Below are 23,664 nucleotides of genomic sequence, written 5' to 3' on the forward strand. Positions count from 1 at the left end.
CAATCCATATGCAGAGAAGAGTCTGGAATGAGACATCCATCTTGACTGGGTATTATTTGTGAACAGAGCCCTCTCAAGTTAGGCAGTGCTGGCTTCCTTGGGTGTTTGGGCGTGGAAGTGAATGAGGTTTTCACCAAATCTGTAATTGAGGTTTTTTACAAAAGATCATATATCATTTGTCTCTTTTTAAAAAATACATAATAATTAACAATTAGAAAACATTTGTTTTATAATTTCTAAAGGGTCATTTCTGTTTAAATTTTTGAAAATAAAGGAAAGAAACTAGGTTTTCAAAATAAAAATTATGATGAATTAGGACAATGCTTCTTACTTTTTAAGTCTCCAAATCTTTTTTGATGGAATCCTACATGGCTCCTCCAGTGACAACCAGATATGAGTGAAGCTGCTGTGATTAAAACAGGGTTCTGGGGCCTGGAACCCCATCCATTTGACCTCCCCACAGCCCCCCAGTGCCTTCCCCACCTCAGATACCACTAAGTACTTTCTAGGAACCCTGAGGTGGTTGTTAACCCAATGTGAAAACCACAGTCATAGAGGATTATTTAATGGCTTGATAAAATATTAACTTTTTACTTTAAAACATGTTATTAAATCAGGGGTGTCCAAACTTTTTTCAACGTTTTTTACCAAGAGCCATATGCGGTAAAATACACAAACAGCCAGGCCACTCACTCGAGGTGAAGTACGTATTGCCTCACCTGGATTATTTAAGTAAACTAAATGTATTTTTGGAATTTGCTGCGGGCCAATTAACAATGGATTGCGGGCCACAGTTGGCCCACAGGCTGCAGTGTGCACATCCCTGTATTAAATGAAAAGAGCAGGTCAAAAACTGTAAGTACAGTGCTATCTTGATTTTGTGGGGGGGAAATACACCTGTATGTATCATGTACATAGGAAAAAGACTGGAAGGAAATACACCACAGATATTTCTGGTGGTTATCACAGGGGGCTGGATCCCCAATATCTTTTCACTCTCTTTTCTGTGCCAATGCTATGTTACCTCCATTTTCTACACTGAATAAAATTATGTTTAGGCAACAACAACAAAAAAGCACAACACATGATTTTAATGAGGGGGAAATGGGGAAAATGATTACAAGGTCGCATGTAGACAGTAGAAGCACCCAGACTCGATTCTCACTGTTTCAGATTGTAATGCAAGGTCTCAGCTCCTGCTTCCTGCGCAAGAACGCAGGATATGGTGAGGCCAAAAGGGAACACCCACGGAGCCATAGATAGTGGAGGCATACCACTATATTCTCGATGGTGGCTGGTCGAGATACAAAAGCAAACATCTGCCAGTACCCCAATGAGGGGCCTTCCTGCACCCCAGTCTCGCTGGTGGCCGGGCAAGACACAGGAATTAGGATCAACACGATCTGCAATCCACAATCCGCACTTGCTAGCTCAGCCACGGCAGTTATATTAGTGGCCAATGACTCACCAGTTACAGCCGACGACCATCTCCTACCTGAGCCAGCACCTTTCCACGTGACGCTGAGAGCCTGGAAACTGCTCGCTGGGACTCTGTCCCCACACCTTCCCCCCACCACACACATACACCTGCATCTAAAAAAGTGTCAGAATTCCACCTCATGTCATTCTATTATTCAGGTTTGTTGTCACAATTTTCTGACTTCTTGTCATTACACAACTCCGTAGCTAGAGGAAACAAGTTATTCCTTGATTCCATTTTAACTCTCTTATTTGAAAGCAAGTGCTGTAAACCATCTGCCTATTCACATTGTAAGGTGCTTGCTTAGTGCTGGCTCCCGCCCTCCAACAGTTAGAAGTCTGTGAAAGATTCAGATTTCCGAGTTCCACCAACAGGGAAACAATTATTAGTGAGCAGGCACACGTGTAGCCACTCAACTCACTCTGTGAGCCTGGGGACATCTCTGTGATCTATCCTTTTAAACACTTTGACAGCCACTTACTTAAAAAGTTCATTTGAGGCAGGTGTGACAATACTATCAATGCAGTATTTAGCTAACCTAGTCAGGCAGGTGATAAAATCAACCCTTTAATATCTGATAGACACAGGACTGGTTGGACTTCTGAGCTCAGTGTCTTTCCAAGAGAATAAGCAAATGGTCTTGCTTGATCCGTTTGTAAAGTTCAGGCAAGACAGACGTACCATGAAACATCTCTAATCATCTACCTTTCTTGAACGCCATTATTTTCATCAATGAAAAACCATTCTAGAAATCCGTTATGCTAATTAACACACCCATGGGTGCTGAGACAGATGATTTCAGCATTTATGGTAACTTTCTTTGGAATGTGGAACTGTTCTCTTTCAAATGTTAGCTAAATTGACCCTATGATGTCACTGAAAGTGTGCTCACGCACACATAGCATATTATCTATGCTTTAGTTTTAGAGTGAATTACAGACAACATATCAGTATAACACAACCATCATTTCATGAGAGCTTACTGCGTGCCAGGGACTATGCTAAATGTTCAGTCAGAAAGAAAATTGACCTCATTTCAACCTCAGCGGAAACTGAGGCTTCAGGAAACCAGCTATCATGTTTCCCCGAAAATAAGACCGGGTCTTACATTAATTTTTGCTTCCAAAAGACACACTAGAGCTTATATTCAGGGGATATCATCCTGAAAAATCATGCTAGGGCTTATTTTCTGGTTACGTCTTTGTGGGGACAGAGCCCCAGAGAGCAGTTTCCAGGCTCTCAGCCTCACGTTGGGGGGTGCTGACTCGGGTAGTAGATGGCCATCGGTTGTGGTTAGTTGGCTATCAGCTGTAGCCAGTTAGCCATTGGCCACTAATATAACTGCCGCAGTTGCGTTGGGGAGTGGAGTCGGGAGGAGAGTCAAGGAAAATCGAGGAGAGTCAGTCGGTTGGCAGCAAAGCGGATAGCAGGTCACACATCGTGTGAACCCAGCCTCCAGTGAGACCATAGTGGTATGACTCCCCTATCTATGGCTCCGTGGGTGTTCCTTTTTGGCCTAGCCACATCCTGCGTTCTTATGTGGGGATCGGGAGCAGAGACCCCGCAGGCCGTCCTGCAAGACAAATGGCACAGCGAGCAGGGTATGCTGTCGGCTGAAACTCTCCGGAATATACTGGAGCAGTTTACATGTATAAAAGCTCAGTTTCGTAAGCAGGGTATGGTGCCGGCCAACACCTGCCGAAGCAAGGTGGAGCGGGTTGTGCGTGTGAGAGCTCAGCTTCGGGAGGCCCATGAGGAGCGACACCGGGAACGGGAGGCGCGGTCCGCCTGGGAGACTCAAGCCTCCAGCTGGCACACCGCCTTCTTGGCCATGGAAGGCGTTGCCTTAATTTTGGTGATCTGCTGCGGCCTTAGGCTCCGAGGGTTGTGGACATCTTACACGGAGGCCTCCACCCACTCAGACACCTGGCACGGCGAGCAAGATTCCGACCAGGTAGGAATGGAGTCTGACTCTGGGCAGGAGGACGTGTGGCCCCCACACAGTGTGTGGTGGCCGGTGGCCACTATTCTCAGGAGTTGGACCCCAGGGAGGGGTGGGAGGACATGGACAGCTCTCCGGCCAGCGTGGAGAGGGCCCTGCAGGCTCTGGCTGAGCGGTTGCCGGAGGAGGAGAAGGCTACAGCCGGCCGTGTGGGCTGGATGTTCCTCACGGCCTTGAGTCTGAACACGTAAAGTGCGCTTAATGAAATGGCCCAGGTGCCAGACCAGGTGTCCCTGTTGGAAGTACTGGAAGCTCGGGTCCACCTGTTGGAAGAGGGGCCCCACAGTGGAGACTCTGAGGCAGAGGCGGAGGAAGCCAGTGGAGACAATGTAGCTCCCAACCCCCAAGCCCGCCAACCTTGAAGCAAAGGGTAAAACGTGAGCAACCTTTGGGCCCCGGGGGTGTTGCTGCAGGCAACCCAGCTGTGACTGAGTTCACAACCTACACCCCTTACACTCCCCCTGAGTTGCAGGAGCTGGGGAGGCAGACTCGGCTTAGCTATTACGTTTATGGGAGGAGGGAGCAGACAACATTCTCTGCTCCCCAGGCGAGATGGAAAAGCTGGCCTTTGTGACAGTGCATCCGTCCCTGCGACAAAGGTTATAGAACTGCCATAGGTTGGCCCACGACCAGGGCAACCATTCTCTAATGGAGTGGCTCACTGCTGGAGTACGCATTACGCACAGTATGGGGACAGGCTGGCGAGCTGCCAGACACTGTGAGTCAATGGCAGTCATATACGGAACTTACTCAAATCATCCGTGAAATGGGTATGAGACATGCTATTTTCAACCTTAACATTCAGGGGCCGGATGACGAGCTTTTTACAGCCAGCATGAGAGATCTGGTTTGGGATACTGCACCTGCGAGTGCTTTTGGATCCTTTGTCGCCATTCTTATGCCCTATGTGGGGCGACGGATCCATGAAGTTACAACTGCCATGGCCACCCTAGGGGATGTTGAAAGCCGGAGGCGAAGGAAGTTAAGACAGGAGGTCCGCGCAGTTGAGACCTGAAAGCCCAAACCAAATGTAAAGGGGCGAGGTCGCGGGCCTCAGAGAGTAACACATGCACAAATGTGGCGTGATCTCATGGCAGCAGGGGTCGATCGGGAGAAAATAGACCGACAACCCAATGCACTCCTGCTGGAACTTTGGAAATAGTTGTGTCCAGAACAGCAATTCCGGAGAAGCTTAAAGGAGAAATCTGGAAAAGCGCAACCCGTGTCCCTCTAGAACTTCATGCGGCTGCTTGAGGCCGACTCCTTTCAGCTTGATTAGGGGTGGGGCCAAGGTACCCGGTCAGAGGGGACGAGCAGGGACCGGAGGCCCCACGTGGAACTGTCCATACATTGGTCCCTTTATAATGTGCAGAGGGTTTTGGCCCTAGTTGACATTGGTGCAGACTGCAGTCTTGTCTATGGGAACCCAGAACTGTTCCCCGGACCAGCAATCTGCATTGATGGCTATGGGGGATAGACTGACTGTGAAAGCTGTGTCCTTATCACTGGGTATAGGAAGGCTTCCCGCTCGTACCTACAAGGTTTATGTCTCCCCCGTTCCGGAGTATATTCTAGGGGTGGACGTGCTACATGGCCTCAGCTTACAGATGTCGGTAGGAGAGTTCCGTCTCCGGATCCGGGTGGTGAAAGCGGTGACACGCGGGCATGCTCACCACCGTCCTCAAGTGTTGCCACAGCCCTGGCGCGTGGTTACAGTGCGACAGTACCACCTTCCAGGAGGGCAGGAGGAGACTGGTGGTACCCTAAGAAGTCCAGGAAGTCTGGCTGTGCCCAGAAGGACTGGTGGTGCCCTGAGAAACTCTGGCTGTGCCCAGAGAGAGTGGCAGTGCCCTGAGAGCCCTGGCTGTGTCCAGGATACTGCATTCACCTCCGGGCTCCTCGCACAGGGAACCTTGCAGAAGACGCTTGTTGCGTAGATTGTGAGGTGGAAGCTACAGGGGTGCAGTGTGGGGACAGAGCCCCAGAGAGCAGTTTCCAGGCTCTCGGCCTCACATGGGGGTTGCTGACTCGGGTAGTAGATGGCTAGCGGTTGTGGTTAGGTGGCTGTCAGCTGTAGCCAGTTAGCCATTGGCCACTAATATTACTGCCGCGGCTGTGTTGGGGAGTGGAGTCGGGAGGAGAGTCGAGGAGAGTTGGTCGGTTGGCAGCAAAGCGGACAGCAGATCGCATGTCGTGTGAACCCACCCTCCAGTGAGACCATAGTGGTATGACTCCCTTACCTATGGCTCCATGGGTGTTCCTTTATGGCCTAGCAACATCCTGTGTTCTTATGTGGGGAGCAGGAGCAGAGACCCCATAGGCCGCCCTGCGTGACAGTCTTATTTTTGGGGAAACACAGTAGCAAGGAAGGGCTGGACTCACACTCTGGCTGACTTGAAAGCTGCAAATCTTCACCACCTGGAGAGACTGCTTGCCTGTGAGTTCTTCCAGGCCTCCTGAGAATGCTCCAGTTATCAACAATCATTTTTCACCGTTGGCTCAAACTTTGAACAATAAACAAAATCTGGATCCCCATCAGGTATTTCACAGCATGATTCTGAGCATAATTGTTTCTGAAGCTGGCTTGGGAACTCCCAGGTAACACTGTGTTCTATCCAAAAGTGTGCAAGACAGCTGGCTCTGTTAGCTCCCACGGCCAACAGTGGCCAGAGTTTGAAAGTCCCCAGTTCCTCTGGGAGCCCCCTCTTCTGCCACTATCTGCTTTGTGTCTGTGTTTCAATTTATCTGCTGCCCTGAGGGGTCAGGTATAGAAGCTGAAGAGACAGGCAGGCAATCATCGCCCAACAGTGCCCTGTCCTCCTGCCTGGGGGGTGCAAGGACCCCACATCATGATCGTAACTACAGAGCTGTCAGGAAGAAAAGAGAAGGGACAGGGCCATGGGGTGTTGACATGTGGTCAAAGTCCAGGTACATTATGAAAGGAGAGTTGAAAGAATTTGCCAATGGATTAAGAGAGAGGAGTGAAGGCTGACCAGACGGGGAAGACTGAGGAACAGGTTAGGGGAGTGGCTGGACATACTAGGTTTGAGATGTCTATTAGGTACTCAAGGTGCACTCGTTTTCCATTGCTGCATAACAAATTACCACAGATTTAGCAGCTCAAAATTCTGTAGGTTGTGGTCCAGGCAAATTCAGCTGGGTTCTCCTCTCAGGGTATCAGAGCTCAAGTGAAGGTGCTGTTTTTGTCTGAGGCTCTGAGGAAGAATCCACTTGCAAGCTCATTTGGGTTGTTGGGAGAATCCAGTTACCTGCAGTGGTGGGCTAGAGGGCCCTGTTTCCTTGCTGGCTGGCAGCTGAGGGCCACTTTTAGCTTCTAGAAGCTGCCTACTTTTGTTCCCTCCATCTTTAAGCCCGAAAGAGTGGGTCAAATTCTCCTGCCTCAAACCACTGATGTGTTCTTCTGTCAGGAGCCAAACAAAACTCTGCCTTTAAAGGGCTCTTGATCAGGTCCACCTGGATAATCTTCATTTCTTAAGGTTAATTGCATCATATAACATAACCTAATCACAGCAGTAAAATCCATCATATTCTCAGTCCCAGGGTTTCTGCGGAGTATGCACACCATGGTGGGGGTGGGGCAGAAAACCTTGGGGACTTTCTAAGAATTCTGTCTGCCACCCAAGTGGCAATGTGGAGGAGACAGTCTCCTTCAGAAACTTCCAGAGCTGAAGGATGAAACCGGAGCAGGAGGGGATGAGCCCATCTTGATCTCTTTAGTTGCTGGAACCTGAAGTACTCAGGAAAGCCCTGGCCCCTTGAAGCCACCCCACGAACCTGTGTCTCTGGGCCCCATGATGGGCCTGCCCTGCCAGTCCTTTCACACAGGCCCTGAGGCACCATGTCTAGCAGGTGAGTCAACATTTGGCTTCTTTCCTGAGCTTTCTTGGAAAGGGCCATGTTCCAGGTTGGCAGCTGTGCTGGCTGGGAAGGAGGAAAGAGAAAAGCCATGTTCCGGAGTCCTTGCTCCCAGGCAAGACCCCTGGGCCTTCTCCCCGTCAGCCACTGAAAATGATGGGGTGAAATTTTACTATCACTCCAGGGAAGCCAGGTAAACAGGGTGGTAAAACCCTCGGGCAATGAAGCCAGATGGGTGACTTAGCCTCTCAATTTCCCCATCCATAATGTGGGGATTTGTGACAATTAAACAGCATGGCATCTGTAAACCATTTAGCACAGAGGCTGCCTTATAGAAAGTACCGATAAAGCCCACACAATGAGTACTTGTAATTGAGCGGGAAAGGACTAGCAGATAGAGGTTATTCAACCAGAAGAAATTAAAAAAGGAGGGAGGGATAGGGTGAAGGGGTCAAGGGATGGCCACCCATATATACATGTATGCCTCTCACGATATTGGAATGCAAATTGGTTGTGTCTATAAACAGCTACGAATATACAAAGGACAATTGCTAAATCCCAAGGCACGGTGGATTTTGATTGGGCCACCCACTAAATCTGGATGTGGTGTTCCCAAGACTCCTGAGAGCCACATAGACATTCTACTTCCTATATAAATTCAGGAAGGAAGCGAGGGACCAGCACAGGTCAGAGTACTGTGTTGGAATGTTGCATGGCACATTTGGTTGCAAGAATAAGAAATCCCCTCAAGCTAATGGGGTAGGGTCACATTTGAGGCATTAATGGTGGGTTTACCTCACTCTTCTGTATTCACCAGATTTCTTTACTTCATCCTGAGGACCTCTTTCCCACCTCCACTCCCAATTTAACTCAGCAAGAATTGAGTCAGTTACTCCATAGGGAAACAAAGCAAAGACAGCTTATACTCAGGGCAGCATTGTGGAAGAATGAAGATCACAGCCTCCACCAGCTTTGCTCCAAGGAGCTCAGAGTTTCTTGAGTTGACATCAAGGTATCTTACCTGAAAATGATCACCAAACCTCATCAGTCTTTCAGTTTGCAATGATGTCCCCCATCCAATAGTCTGCACAAAAGCCTCCAGGACAGAGGGGCCCACAGAGATCACTGGACCCACCAAGAGCACATGATGCCATAAAAATGAAGTCTCAGTCTTAACCAAGGTGGATAGGCTGGGAATAGTTTGGAATCCCCACTGAGTGGGGGCCTTGATCCTGCTTATTCTAAGGACACAATAGGTAATCCCATGAAAACTCAACAATAGGAAATCAAGGTAGCCAGGCCATGCACTGCTTGATTGTCAGATCATTTCCCTTTGCCCTTTACAGACTGGTGTGCTCTCTCTCTGGCTTCTTAAGGAGTGCACATGGCATTAGAATCACCGACCCAACCTGGCTGTACATGATCTCTCAGTTTAAGTGCTAAGCACTATCTAACTGCAGCTAAGTGCTCTTAGTTCACAAATTTGGAAGGCAGAAGTTGACTGAGCCTATGGATTGATACCTGGGTCAGAAGTTTACCTTTGATCTAGTTAATGGTGAGGAGTGGGCCAGGTGGGCCATGTGGCATAGTCACAGCTGCTTAGACCTATGTCTGACTTCCACTGTGCTTGTGGGTAACTAGATTCTCAGAGGACAGATGGCTTGGCAAGCACCCAAAATGTATCTACCACAAACCACTCCAACCCAATTCAGATTTCACAAGTTCTCTCTGACACATCATTATAGAGTTCTTGAAATCTAACCTATTCCAGAACATTCCCAGGAGGGAACTGATACATCTTTGTATCCTCCCTCTCTTCGAGAATCAAATGTTTAGTGTTATTTTGAAAGTAGCTATTACAGAAATCCCATTTTGTAAAACAAAGTCTCTTGTGGTTAATTAAATAATTACCTTCCATTTATCTTTTCAGCAAGTGTCAGTTTTCATAGAGTGGGCTTGTTTAAGGGGGGTGCACCCAGTGGGCAACAGTGTGTCACGGAACAAGCCCATTAATTACAGGACAGCTAACGGCCTCGTCCAGGTCATATCATAGCCAAGTGCCGTTTGCTGGGTCTTCAACTCTTCATTAACTCAAATCCCAGCTGTAACTTTCCACTAGGGCAGAGAGTTCTCATTTTCCTTAATCTACCAGATAGAATCTGAGCAACAGTAAAGGCTGTAAATACTCTGTCAGGGCATGAAAAATAACAACAATAAGACATTCATATTAGGAGAGAAGATCCATTCATCATGGTTTGTTTACGCTCTCAACAACCCAATAGATTTGGTGTTGCTGTCTCTGGGGAAGCAGCTGGTGCAGGGAAATCAGATTGCGGTGAAAAGAATGTGAGCTTTGCAGTCATTAGGGCCTCATTTCAAATCCTGGCCAAGGCCCTTCACTTCTCTGATGGAACAAAACTGCAGCTCTGATTGGTCAGTCCTAGTTAGAGAGTTTGAATATCAACCTGCTTCTCTGGCTCTCATTTTTTCTTCTGAATGGAAGAATAATAATACTTATTTCACAGGATGATTGTGAAGATTACATGATATCACATATGTGAAAGTACTTTGTATATAATAGGTATTCATTATGTCTCTATTTCTTTCACATGAACTTTTTCCAGGTTTAGTTTGATCTTCTGAAATGAGTGTCATGACTGACAAATGCAACATAATAAGAGCTAATGAGGAAAGCTAGACTTTCTTCATTCTCATGAGAAAAAAATCTGTCTCAGGTAGGTCCTACTTCAGAATTGAACCCCAACCTCTATTCCAGACCCTTTCTTCATTGTGGCAGAGGTTTCTGATTATCTCCTAGTATCAGCCCTTCCCTAATTCTGTAATAATAGAACACACACACACACATCAAGTTAAAACTGAACATATGGCTAACTAGAGAGATAGATAAATGATGATAGATAGATAGATAGATAGATAGATAGATAGATAGATAGATAGATAGACAGACAGACAGACATTTTCCAGCATCCCTTGCAGCTAGATATGTGACTAAGTTTTCAGCACTGGGATATGAGAGGAAGTGAACTATGCAATTACTGGGACTGATTGAGCTTTTCCTTTCTCTGTCCTACTAGCTGGAATGTGGACAAAGAACTGGTGATCCAACCATGACCACATGGCTAAAGACAACACTCTGAGCAGCAAGAAAGAAGGAACATCGGTGCCTTCAGCAGAGCTGTTCTGGACTATTCACCTACCTCCAGACTGCTATATGAGAAAGAAAGGCACTTACATCTGGTTATCAACACCATATTGGTGGGGGATAGGGGTCTATTTATTGCATCAATACAATCTACTCCTTAACTAGGGTTTCCAGGAAGGAATTCCTGCCTGTTCTCAGGAATTTTTTTCGCTTTCCCAATCCCGAATTCTGAGATATAAACTGTTTTCTGTTCTCCACGATGAATCGTTTCCACAAAGTGATGGCCAATATTACCAAACACCTGGGTTCAAGGAGCCGATTTTCCCAATTTCCCAACCAACTTTTCTTGGGATTCGGGAATGGAAAAGCTGAAAAAATTTCTGAGAACGGGCGGGAATTCCTGCCCGGAAACCCTTGCAATAAATAGGAAAAATGTCTAAGAGATACATTGTGAGTAGCACGTTTATTTCCCATTGTGGGATTACTGGGTTCAAGGAGCCGATTTTCCCGATTTCCTGACCAACTTTTCTCGGGATTCGGGAACAGGAAAGAACAACAACAAAAAAAAATCCTGAGAATGGGTGGGAGTTCCCTCCTGGAAATCCTATCCCTAACTAATACATCCACCTTCCCTTATCAGATTTCATCTTTGGAGCTTGTTGAGCAACAATGGTCTGGAGCTAAGATCAGCCTTTAGGATAGCTCAGATTTAATAATCTGGTTGCTTGTAAACCTGCCCACAGACATGCTTTGGTTGGCTCCTACAGTATATTTTAAAATTTTTGGATTTGTGATCAACATTTACAATTTGAGAAATTTCACATAAAAATATAAATGTCTAGCTTTTTTTGAGAAATTTGAAGGTCTGGCAATCCTGGGTCCACATTCTTGCTTGGCGAAATTCTGCTATAAGCATGCTTCAGCCGCCATAATCAATGCCTGTGGCAGATGCTGTTATGCCCTAGGTTCTTGTCATTTGGGGGACAAAAGGCCTGACTTCCAACCTGTGTTCCTTTGCCTGAAGTCTTTCTTGACCCCTCCGGAGCCTGCTCATTCAGAGGGTCCAGAGAATTAACGCACTACCACCCCCAACAGCTACCAACCCATGACAGGTGGAAGTTGATGTATAAATACCCCAGCTCCCCATTATTCCAATGGGATAACTGAATGGTCTTTTACACTGGCTCCCAGAATTTGAGTCCCAGCTGATAACAATGTTAACTCTCCCCACAATTCACCCTTTATTGACTGGCTGCCGTCCCTTCCCTGTCCTGTTCCCAGTTCCCTCCCAACATTTTCGAGGATCACCTTCCCAATAAACTACTACCTTCCTTCAAATCCTGCTCTCAGTCTGCTTCTGGGGCAGTTTCAGTCACCAGTTTCTTAGTTTTTCATTTGATAGTTAGCATTTATCATCATGCTGCCTGTCATTTTTCTCCTCAGAGAAATATTTATTTGTATTTGATCTTTATTAAAAATGAAAAGGTAAGATTATTCCAGAAGATGATGTGTTCAGAAAAATATTGGTGAGAGTATATCTTTATGGGAGTAAAGAACACATATTTCTGCAGGTTTAACGTGCAAATACTGCTGGGCTGCATAGCTCACTGATATTATCTGCATGACCCTCAGACATTCATGTTTGTGATCCCTGGTTTATAGCACTGAAACACTTTTTTTTTAAAAAAAATAAATTTATTTAGGATGACATTGGTTACTAAAATTACATAGGTTTCAACTGTACATTTCTATAATACATCACCATGTATTTGATCTCTTTTCCTTCTTCTACCATCCCTCTTCCTCCCTTACCCTCGTAACCACTAAACTATTGTCTGTGTCTATGAGTTTTTGTTTGTTTGTCTGTCTTGTTCATTTGTTGCTTTCAGTTTTATATCCCACATGTGAGTGAAGTTATATGGTTCTTGACTTTTTCTGTTTGACATATATCGCTTAACACCATAATCTCAATATCTATTAATGTTGTAGCAAATGGCAATATTTTGTCTTGTCGTATGGCCAAGTAGTGTTCCATTGTGTATATATACCACATCTTCTTTATCCAATCATCTATCAAAGGACATTTTCGTTGTTTCCATGTCTTGGCCACTGTGAATAATGCTTCAATAAACATAAGGGTACATACTCATATATCTTTATGAATAAATGTTTTCAAATTATTAGGGTAGATACCCAGAAAAGGAATTGCTGGGTCACATGCTAATTCTTTTTTTTTCTCTTTAAATTAAAGTTTATTGGGGCAACAACTTTTAGTAAAGTTACATAGATTTCAGGTGTACAATTCTGTATTACATTATCTATATCTCACATTGTGTGTTCACCACCCAAAGTCAGTTCTCTTTCCATCACCATATATTAGACCCCATTTACCCTCTTCTAGAACCTTGCCCCTTACACACACACACATGTCCCTTACCCTCTGATAACCCCTAACTATTGTCTATTTCTATCAGTTTTTGTTTTTTCAGTTGTTTGTCTTATTCTTTTGTTGTTTTCGTTTATATACCACATGTCAGTGAAATCACATGGCTCTCTACTTTTTCTGTCTGATATATTTCACTTAGCATTATAGTCTCAACATCCACCCATGTTTTCACAAATGGTCCCATTTCATCTTTTCTTCCCACCAAATTCCATTGTGTATATACACCACAACTTCTTTATCCGTTCATCTATTGAAGGACATTTTGGTTATTTCCATGTCTTGGCCACCATAAATAAAGCTGCAATGAACATTGGAGAACACTTGTCTTTATGTATAAATGTTTTCAGATTTTTTGGATAGATACGCAGGAGAGGGATTGCTGGGTCATACGGCAATTCTATTCGTAATTTTTTGAGGAACCTCCACACTGCCTTCCATAGCGGCTGCACCAGTCTGCATTCCCACCAACAATGTATGAGGGTTCTTTTTTCTCCCCAGGCTCTTCAACACTTGTTACTATTTGTCTTGTTGATGACAGCCATTCTGACTGGGGTGAGGTGATATCTCATTGTGGTTTTTATTTGCATTTCTCTGATGATTAGTGATGTTGAGTATTTTTTCATATGTCTATTTGCGTTTGTATGTCCTCTTTGGAGAAATGTCTCCTCAAGTCCTCTGCCCATTTTTCAATTAGGTTGTTTGTTTTTTTTTGTTGTTGAGTTATATGAGTTCCTGTATATTTTGGATATTAGCCCCTTATTGGAGGCACTGTTTGCAAAAATCTTCTCCCATTTGGTTGGTTGCCCCTTTATTTTGTCGATGATTTCTTTTGCTGTGAAGAAGCTTTTAAGTTTGATATAGTCCCATTCATTTATTTTAGCTTTTACTTCCCTTGCCTTTGGAGTCAAATTCATAAAATCCTCTTTGAACCCAAGGTCCATAAGTTTAGTACCTATGTTTTCTTCTATGCAGTTTATTGTTTCAGGTCTTATGTTTAGGTCATTGATCCATTTTGAATTAATTTTGGTACATGGTGACAGATAGCAGTCCAGTTCCATTCTTTTGCATGTGGCTTTCCAAGTCTCCCAGTACCATTTACTGAAGAGAATTCCTTTTCTCCATTGTATGTTTTTGGCTCCTTTGTCAAAATTATCTGCCCACATATATGTGGGTTTATTTCTGGCTTCTCAGTTCTATTCCATTGGTCTGTGTGTCTTTTTTTCTGTCAATACCATGCTTTTTTGACTATTGTCACTTTGTTGTACAAATTGAAGTCAGGGAGTGTGATACCTCCAGTTTCACCCCTTTTCCCCCTTAGGATTTCTTTGGCTATTCAAGGTCTTTTGTGATTCCATACAAATCTGATCATTTTTTGGTTTATTTCTCTTAAAAATACCATTGGGATTTTGATGGGGATTCCATTAAATCTGTATATTGCTTTGGGTAATATGGCTATTTTAGCTATGTGGATTCTTCCAATCCATGAACACGAAATGTCTTTCCATTTCTTTGTGTCTTCTTTAATTTCTTTTAAAAATGTCTTATAGGTTTCAGTGTATAGGTCCTTCATATACTTTTTTAAGTTTATTCCTAGGTATTTTATTCTTTTTTTGCAATTGCAAGGGGAATTGTTTTATCTTTTTCATTTCATTTTCAATTTCATTGCTAGTATATAGAAATGCAATGGATTTTTGTACATTGGTGTTGTATCCTGCAACTTTACTATGTTCATTCACTTATTGTTTCTAATAGTTTTTAGTGGGGTCTTTAGGGTGTTCTATATAAAGAATCATGTCATTTGCACAAAGTGGCAATTTAACTTTTTCATTCCTAATATGGATGCTTATTATTTCTTTCTCTTGCCTGATTACTCTGGCTAGGACTCCCAGTAGTATTTTGAGTAACAGTGGTGATAGGGAACATCCCAGTCTTACTTCTGATTTTAGAGGAAAAGCTTTCAGTTTTTCACCATTAAGTATGCTTATTTCCCTGAAAATAAGACCTACCCCCAAAATAAGCCCCAGTTAAGATTGTCAGCCAGACGGATGCATTTAGTATGTTATGATGGTGTTCTAGAAAAAGATGACATGATTGTATATGAATAAATGTAGATTGTTATACCTGAAAAAATAAGACAGTCCCTGAACATACACCCTAATGCATCTTTTGGAGCAAAAATTAATATAAGACCCGGTCTTATTTTCGGGGAAATATGGTATAAGACCCGATCTTATTTTCCAGGAAACAGTATTCGCTGAGGGTTTGTCATATATGGCCTTTATTATGGTAAGGTACTTTTCTTCTATGCCCATTTTATTAAGTGCTTTCATCATAAATGAATGTTGTGTCTTGTCAAATGTTTTTTCTGCATCTATTGATATAATCATATGATTTTTATCTTTTATTTTGTTTACGTGGTGTATCACATTGATCAATTTGCATATGTTGATCTGTCCTTTTGCTTCTGGAATGAACTCCACTTGATCATGAACAATGTAATGTATTGTTGTATTCGATTTGCTAGAATTTTGTTTGGGATTTTTGTATCTTACTCATCAGAGATATTGGTCTGTAGAGGTGTGTGTGTGTGTGTGTGTGTGTGTGTGTGTGTGTATGTGTGTGTGTTTTACCAGGTTTTGGTTTCAGGATAATGATGCCCTCATAAAATGAATTAGGAAGCATTACCTCTTCTTCAAATTTTTGGAAGAGTTTGAGGAGGACAGGTATTAAATCCTCTCTGAATGTTTTTTAGAATTCACTAGTGAAGCCATCTGGTCCTGGACTTTTGCTTTTGGATAATTGTTTGTTTCCTTACCATTGGTTGGTCTATTTAGATTTTCAAATTCTTTGTGATTCAGCCTAGGAAGGCTATATGTTTCTAAGAAATTGTCCATTTCTTCTAGGTTATTGAATTTGGTGGCATATAGTCCTTCATATTATTCTTCAATGATCCTTTGTATTTCTGTGGCATCCGTGATAACTTCCCCGATTTCATTTCTGATTTTGTTTATTTGTGTCTTTTCTCTTTTTACCTTAGTAAGTCTAGCCAAGGGTTTATCAATTTTATTAATCTTTACAAAGAACCAGCTCTTTTTTACATTAATTTTTTTCTATTGTCTTTTTGTTCTCTATTTCATTTAGTTTTGCTCTGATTTTTATTATTTCTTTCCTTCTGCTGACTTTAGGTTTCATTTGTTCTCCTTTTCTAGTTCTTTAAAATGTAATGTTAGGTTGCTTATTTGGGATTTTCCTTATTTCTTGAGATAGGCCTGTAATTATATAAATTTCCCTGTTTATACTGCTTTTGCCATGTCCAAATAATTTTGATAGGTTGTATTTTCATTCTAATTTTTTCTATGTATCTTTTGATACTTCTTTTATTTATTCCTTTGACCCAGTCATTCTTTAATAATATATTGTTTAATCCCCACGTATTTGTGGTTTTTTACCACTTTTTTTTTTTTTCAGTTGATCTCCAATTTCAAAGCCTTGTGATCAGAGAATATGCTTGGTATGATTTCAATCTTCTTAAATTTGCTGAGGCTAGTTTTGTGTCCCAATATATATGTTCCATGTGTACTAGAAAAGAATGGTGTTCTAGAATGAAGTCCTCTATAAATATCAGTTATGCCATTTGGTCTAATGTGTCATTTAAGGGTGATATGTCCTTACCGATTTTCTGTTTGGATGACATATTGATAAGTGTTATGTCTTATTGTTGTATTTTCGCTTTATCATTATGAAATGTCCATCTTTGTCTCTTGTTACCTTTTTTTATCCTGAAGTCTGTTTCATCTGCTATAAGTATGGCTACACCCACTTTTCTGTGGATTCCCTTTGCTTGGAGTATCATTTTCCACCCTTTCACTTTGAATCTATATTTGTCCTTGTATCTGAGATGTGTCTCTTGGAGGCAGCATATTGTTGGGTTTTGTTGTTTTGATCCAGTCTGCTACTGTGTGCCTTATTGTTGAGTTAAGTCCATTCATATTTAGGAAGATTATCGATATATGAGGATTTCCTATAGCCCATTTTATCTTTTGTTTTCTGTTACCTCAGTGTCTCCATTGTTTCTTTGTCTTTTTGTTGCTGTCTGTTATTTTAGTTTGGTAATATTCTGTGATTTTTTCCCTCTGTTTGCTCTTTTTCATGTTATGTGTCTCAGTTCTGGACTTTTTTTTTTTTTTTTTGAGTGGTTACCATTAAGTTTATGTAAAAGAAAGTTTCAAATGCACAGTAGTCATTTTTCTTCAGCATGTTTCTTATCTCCATTCCCCTTTGCAAGTTCAGGCCTTTACTTTCTCTCCTTTTATGTTTTTTTTTTGTCATAAATTATCCCTATTTATGCTGTGAGTTGACTTCTGAGTTGAAGTAGTAAGTTGTCTTTTTCTTTTTCTTTTTTTTTTTTACATCTTCTTTACCCTTTATGTTATATTTAACTGTATAGTGCCCTATTCTGTGTAGGAGTTGCCATTTCCTGCTTCTGTCTGTCTATTAGTAATCTTGCTCATGATTTTGTATCCTTTTGACTTTTTGTTTCAGGGTCAATAGCCTCCTTCGGTATTTCCTGTAATGCAGGCCTTGTGGTGGAAAATTCCCTCAGCTTCTGTATGTCTGGAAAGGTCTTTATTCCTCCTTCATATTTAAAGGATAACTGTACTGGATATGTTATTCTTGGCTGGTAATTTCTCTCTTTCAATAGTTTGAATATTTGATTCCACTCCCTCCTGGCTTGTAGAGTTTTTGCTGAAAAGTCTGATGATAATCTAATGGGCTTTCCTTTATAGGTTACTGTCTTCTTTTCCATGGTTCCCTTGAGAATTCTTTCTTTGTCATTAATTTTTGACAGTTTCAGTATAATGTGTCTTGGAGAAGTCCTGTTGGGGTTGAGGTAATTAGGTGTTCTGTTTGCTCCTTGGATTCAGTGATCCAGTTTTCTCCATAGGTTTGGGAAGTTCTCCTCAACTATTTCTTTGAATAAACTCTCCTCTGGTATATGTATTATTCTTATGCTGCTCTTTCTGATGGAGTCAGACAGTTCTTGTAGAATGTTTTCATTTCTTTTAACTCTCAAGTCTCTCTCCTCCTCTATCTGAGTCATTTCCAGATTTCTACCTTTGATATCATTAATTCTTTCCTCCACTTGGTCAGCTCTATTTCCTAAGCTGGCTTTTTCATTCTTCGTCTCTTTTATTGACTTCTTTAGCTCCAGAATTTCTATTTAATTCGTTTTTTAAAAAATCAACCTCTTTGGTAAAATATTCATTTTGTTCATTGATTTTATTTTTGATTTCATTAAACTGCCTGAGTTTTCTTGCATCTCATTGAATTTTCCAGAACTGCAATCTTGAATTCTGTTATTTAAGTCACATATTTCCATTTGTTTAAGTTCATTTTCTGGAGAGTTTTCATTTTCTTTCTGAGCTGCTTTGTTACCTTGGTTATTTATGGCAATTAATGAATTATTATTTCTCTTCCTGGGCATCCAAAGAGTAGATTCTGCCCCAGGTTCATAAGGAGAGGTCGTTCTTTTGCTTTCCAGTAGGTGGCGCTGAAGCATTTTATTTACTCTCATGCTGTGGTGTTTTAATTTCTCTTCCGCTGATCCGGCTTCTCCTGGGTGGTGGGCTTCTCCTCTATGAGTAGGTCACCTGGGTCTCAGGGCACTGCCCCTGTGGGAGAATGTGGTGGGCAATGGAGTTCTGAGCCTCTGAAACCCTAATGCTGCCCCTGCAGCCCAGTGCAGAGCTTGTGTGTCTCAGCAGCCCTGGGTGCGCCCACAGGGATCAGCCTGGAAAGGTAAGGGTAGGGTGGGGGCTAGGAGAGGTGGCTGGTGTATTTGTGGCTCTGAGCAAAGGTGACTTCCAGCCCACAGCTGCCTTGCCTCTGCAGCAACTTCCCCGTCCCCGTGGCACTGTGTGTCTGCCACTCCAGGACTATCTCTCCAATTCTCAGGGTTATAGATACTCTGCTCTTTAATCCAACACTACAGTTTCTTCTGGGGCCTGCTTCTCATACTGAGACGTTGGGGGAGGTGGCCAGGCTTCATGGCTTTGTTTTCTGCCTGGCACTGAGGTCTTAAACCGCAGTTCTCACCCTTCTGTATTGGGTCTTTGCCTGGAGATCTCTGCCCCAATTGCTGGATTCAGCAGTATTATATGCTGATCCCTCAGGCAGGTCTGTGGGCCACAGAGAGTATATGTGCAGCCTGAATTCTTCTCTCCTGAGATTGTAGTGAGCTCCAGACTGTGTCCTGAGGCCCGTGGCCTGCGTCTCTGCATTTCCCCCTTCTTTCCTCCCCTGCTCGCCCGATTTGTCCACCCCTCAGATGATTTGATGTGAGGATGTCTCAGACATCTGTGTGTTCTGTAGTGTATCCTCTGTTGAATTATAGGTGTTCAATTTGTTGTAACTTCCAGGGGAGATTTCAAGGAGCAGTCCTTACACTGCCATGTTTCTGACATCACCTGAAACTCTTGTTAAAATTCAGGAGTCATTAAGCCCCTAATTTTAAACGAGGCTCTGAGATTAGTTAGGCAGTCATCTGGGAGCACACTGAGGGAAGAGAAAGGAAGACACATAAGTTTCAATAGAAGTAAGGAGCAAAGGAAATCTTGGCGCTTGGGCCAGGCAAGGAAAGTCAAGGTGTCATCAGGGTGAAGGAGATGAGGCCTTTTTAGGGTCTTGTGAAACTCCATTCTCCCTCAGTGTCCTTGGAGCTCTGGGTCCACACCCTCTACCAGAGCTCCACTCTCCTTATACTGACACACCTTCTGGGCATGTCTTTCCTGACTTCAGGAATACACGCAGGGTGAAAGCTATACCTATTTTACTCTTTATCCCCAGTGTCTTGGTGGTCTTAAATTTCTATGGGCCAGCTTGACCCTAGAGTGAGCAATCAGAATTTCTATGTGAGCCAGGGAGCACTGTGGTTCAATTTTCACTTCTCAATTCGAGATCTGAAAAGGTATTTTAGTTGTATGCTGCAGTGATGGAGTTTCCTTAGCTGGCCTCATGCCATTTAAAGCCAGGAATATGGGCTTTGGGGAAAACAAGCTATCTCTTAATTGGTTTACAACCAACCGGTTTAAGGATGTGGGCTCTGGAGTCAGACTGCTCAGGTTCAAATCCCAGCTTGCCCACGACTAGCTATGTGACCTTGGGCAAGTCACTACCTCATTGCACCTCCGTAAAAGATGGGAATTAAATGAACTAATGCACATAGAGTGCTTTGCACTGTGCCTACACAGAGGAAGTGCTTAAAACATGTTAGCTATTGTTGGCTCTGATTGGGAACAACAGGATCCTGATTAAAAAGAAAACCACAGTGGAAGATTATCCAGAGGGATATGCTCATCCTAGCATTCAAAGCCCCAAAGCTAGATATTACTGTGTTTCCCCGAAAATAAGACCTAGCCGGACAATCAGCTCTAATGCGTCTTTTGGAGCAAACATTAATATAAGACCCGGTCATAAATTATATTATATTATATAAGACCCAGTCTTATATTGTAGTAAAATAAGACCAGGTCTTATATTAATGTTTGCTCCAAAAGACGCATTAGAGCTGATTGTCCGGCTAGGTCTTATTTTCGGGAAAAACACGGTAGGCATAAAGAATGTGCACTTTCCAGAGCAGGGATTCTGTCCTTTCCTGTGTCATCATCCAGGGAAGTGCTGGACCCCTATTCAGAATAATGGTTTTAAATGCACAAAATAAAATACATGGGGTTACAGAGTAAACCAGTTATATGGCTATCAAAATAGTAAACATATTTATGATTATAGTAATATTGGTGCTACTTTATTAACACGTTAAGAAACCTCTAGCAGCAGGTCTAATTACTACTGTAATTTTCAAGTATAAATGAGGGCAAAAGGTCATTTTTAGGTATCTGTGACAAGTTTAGTGTGATACAAAAATGTCTCTGATTTTGATGGACGACAAAGTCATACACACTACTAATACCATTGTGGGGTTTGATGCCTTTTTGAACAGAAAGAAACGCCAACTTTCATTTAGAGATCAGCAAATATAAAAAATAAATCTCTTTTCTATCCAAGGTAAAAATCTCTTTCTTAAGGGGAGCCACAAAGAGGCCCTAAGTACATCCAGGCATATTAAGAGATGCCCAAATTGGCCCTTCCTTTCTTCCTTCCTTCCTTTCTTCCTGCCATCCTGCTTTCCCTCAACCTGCACAAACAGACAGTGGGGATCTCAGCAGGGCTGTGACTTCTTTGAGTCAAGGGAGGAATGCTCCAGGAAAGTAGACTAGAGACTGAGGGTGCTTGCAAAGGGAGCTGGGCATCTCATTTCCTGGTTGCACTCCCATGAACAACAGGAATTTCAGACCTCTTCTAGAAGGTCCAGGAGAGAATTGGAGGCAAGGAGGTGGAGAAAGGGTGCAGTCAACCATCCCACCACTAAGAGTGGCAGGGCAGGGAATCTCCCTGGGGTAGAGAGGATCACATAGGCTTGAGACCCCAGGCAAGAACCCGGGAGCCAGTGTCTGGGGAGGATTCTGCCAAGGGGTAAGTAGGAAGGACAAGCAGGGGTGATTCTCCAACATTCGCAGAAGAATGTGTATTGAGAAGAAGCCCCCACATCCCACTCTGCCCCCACACACCAAAACACACTTAAAAAAACCCTCACCAATGAGCCTGTTTGAGAGTTAGCATTTGGAGCTCACCACACGGGGTGATGGGGACAAACCAGTGTGAACTGAGAAAGGACTCCAGAAGTTCTGTGAGTAAAATTAAATGTTTCCTTTGCTCCTGTCCGAGCACAACACTCCTGAAAATTCCAGGGAGTACACTTCATATTGTCTTCTGTGTGAAGACTGTCCCGGGTTGTGCCACAGTGCCAGTTGTATTCCCTGGAATTGCCTAAGGAGAGAGGAGGGGAGAAAGAAGGGCAGGAAGAACAAACCAGCTCCCTCCTCACTTCAGGCCCTTCAGGGAGAGTCAAACCTGAGCAGGGCAAAGGAAAGAGATGAGACTAGAATTTTAAACTGAAACTTTACATCCAAAGTGCAGAAACCTATGGGATCCATCCAGGATGTCAATAGGGAGAAGAAAAGGAGACAGTCTAATTGGAGAAAAATAATCTAATTCATTGTTTGTGTCTCTTCATCTTCAGACTTACCAATACCTGAAGGGTGCCTTGCATTGGTTTTGCAATTAGGATACCACCCAGATGGAGTCGTGGGCCCGAAGGCACAGGTAGATACTTTCCTCGTCTTAGCTGGGACCATCAACACTTTCCTCTCAACAGATTGATCCCAGACATAGAGACAAATTGTACAACTTCTGGCTAACTGGCCCTTGCTTTTGGGTAACCCAACAGTGCCTCTGGAAAGGTGACAATTGGCTAGAGCCTGCCCCAAAGGCAGCAAAACACTTTCATAATCAGAGGCTTAAAAATAAACTTGAAGAAATGAAGAAATTCACCTGGAGAGACAACCCCAACTGCAGGAACCATGGATGTGTAAGAAGTATAGTGAATGTTCATGTGCACAAGTCACATGATCCCTGATGGAGCGTTCCATGGATGTTTCCAAAATCCCACCTCTAGCACTAATCCAGCACTTCTCCAAAGCCAGGAAAGGCTGCTTAGCTGTACAGGCATAAACAGAAGTGCAGAGAAGTTAGTTTTCCCAGGGGCAAACCTCCAACAGTGGGGGGCCGCAGTCAGTGGATACATGCCCCAGTCCCCCTCCCTCCAGTGGGATACCACAAAGGCACAATCCATGTCTACGTTCCATGCCTGTTACCCAGTGGGTAACCAGAAAACAGGGCACCGTTCTCAGCTCACCCCTTCCCCTCTCACTCTCCCTCACTCCTGCTTCTGGATGTCTTCCCAAATGAACCCAAGCCTTGATCTCAAGGCCAACTTTTGGAGAAATCCTAATTAAGACGGTAGTTCTCTCCATAGCTGAATCAATCAGGCTTCATGAAAAGGTCCCCACACACCTGTATGGCTTCAGGGCAGAGAAAATGAAAGGCCTGGGAAGAAAGCTGCAGAGTGGGAATGGAGAAGAATCATGGCAGGTGAGGAAAATCATTTGGAAATTATAAAATTAAGTAGCTTTAAAAAGAGCGGAAACCTGGTTGGGAAACCACTGGAAGGACACAAATTGAAAAATGTGCTCATGACAGTAGGGAATCCGTCAACTGACAAGGGGGCTTTGTGGGGAAAAGGAACCAGAGTAGGGGATCCAGGGACAGAGGGGCCCAATTAAGGGAGGCTGGGGAGGAGGAGTGAGTTATCATGCCCTATGTGGCCTGCGGAGGGGAGGGGGGTGTAAAAGAGCTGTTCCCAGCCCTATAGATGGACCCAGAGAGAAGGTGGGTGTTATGCAGGTCTCAGCTCCCGCTCCCCGCACAAGAACACAGGATATGGTGAAGCCAAAAAGGAACACCAACGGAACCATGGAGTCATACCACAGTGTTCTCCGTGGCAGCTGGTCGAGACACAAAAGCAAACATCCGCCACTACCCCAACAAGGGGTCTTCCGGCACCCCAATCTTGCTGGAGGCTGGGCGAGACGAAGGAAGTAGGATCAACATGATCCGCAATCCACAATCCACTTGCCAACTGCACTTGCTAGCAGCAATCTGATGTCCGCTTCTCTGCCAACCAACCAAACCCCTAGCGTAGCCACGGCAGTTATATCCATGGCCAATGGCTAACTGGT

The sequence above is a fragment of the Rhinolophus ferrumequinum genome, chromosome 17 (genome assembly GCF_004115265.2).
Source record: "Rhinolophus ferrumequinum isolate MPI-CBG mRhiFer1 chromosome 17, mRhiFer1_v1.p, whole genome shotgun sequence".
Lineage (NCBI taxonomy): Eukaryota > Metazoa > Chordata > Mammalia > Chiroptera > Rhinolophidae > Rhinolophus > Rhinolophus ferrumequinum.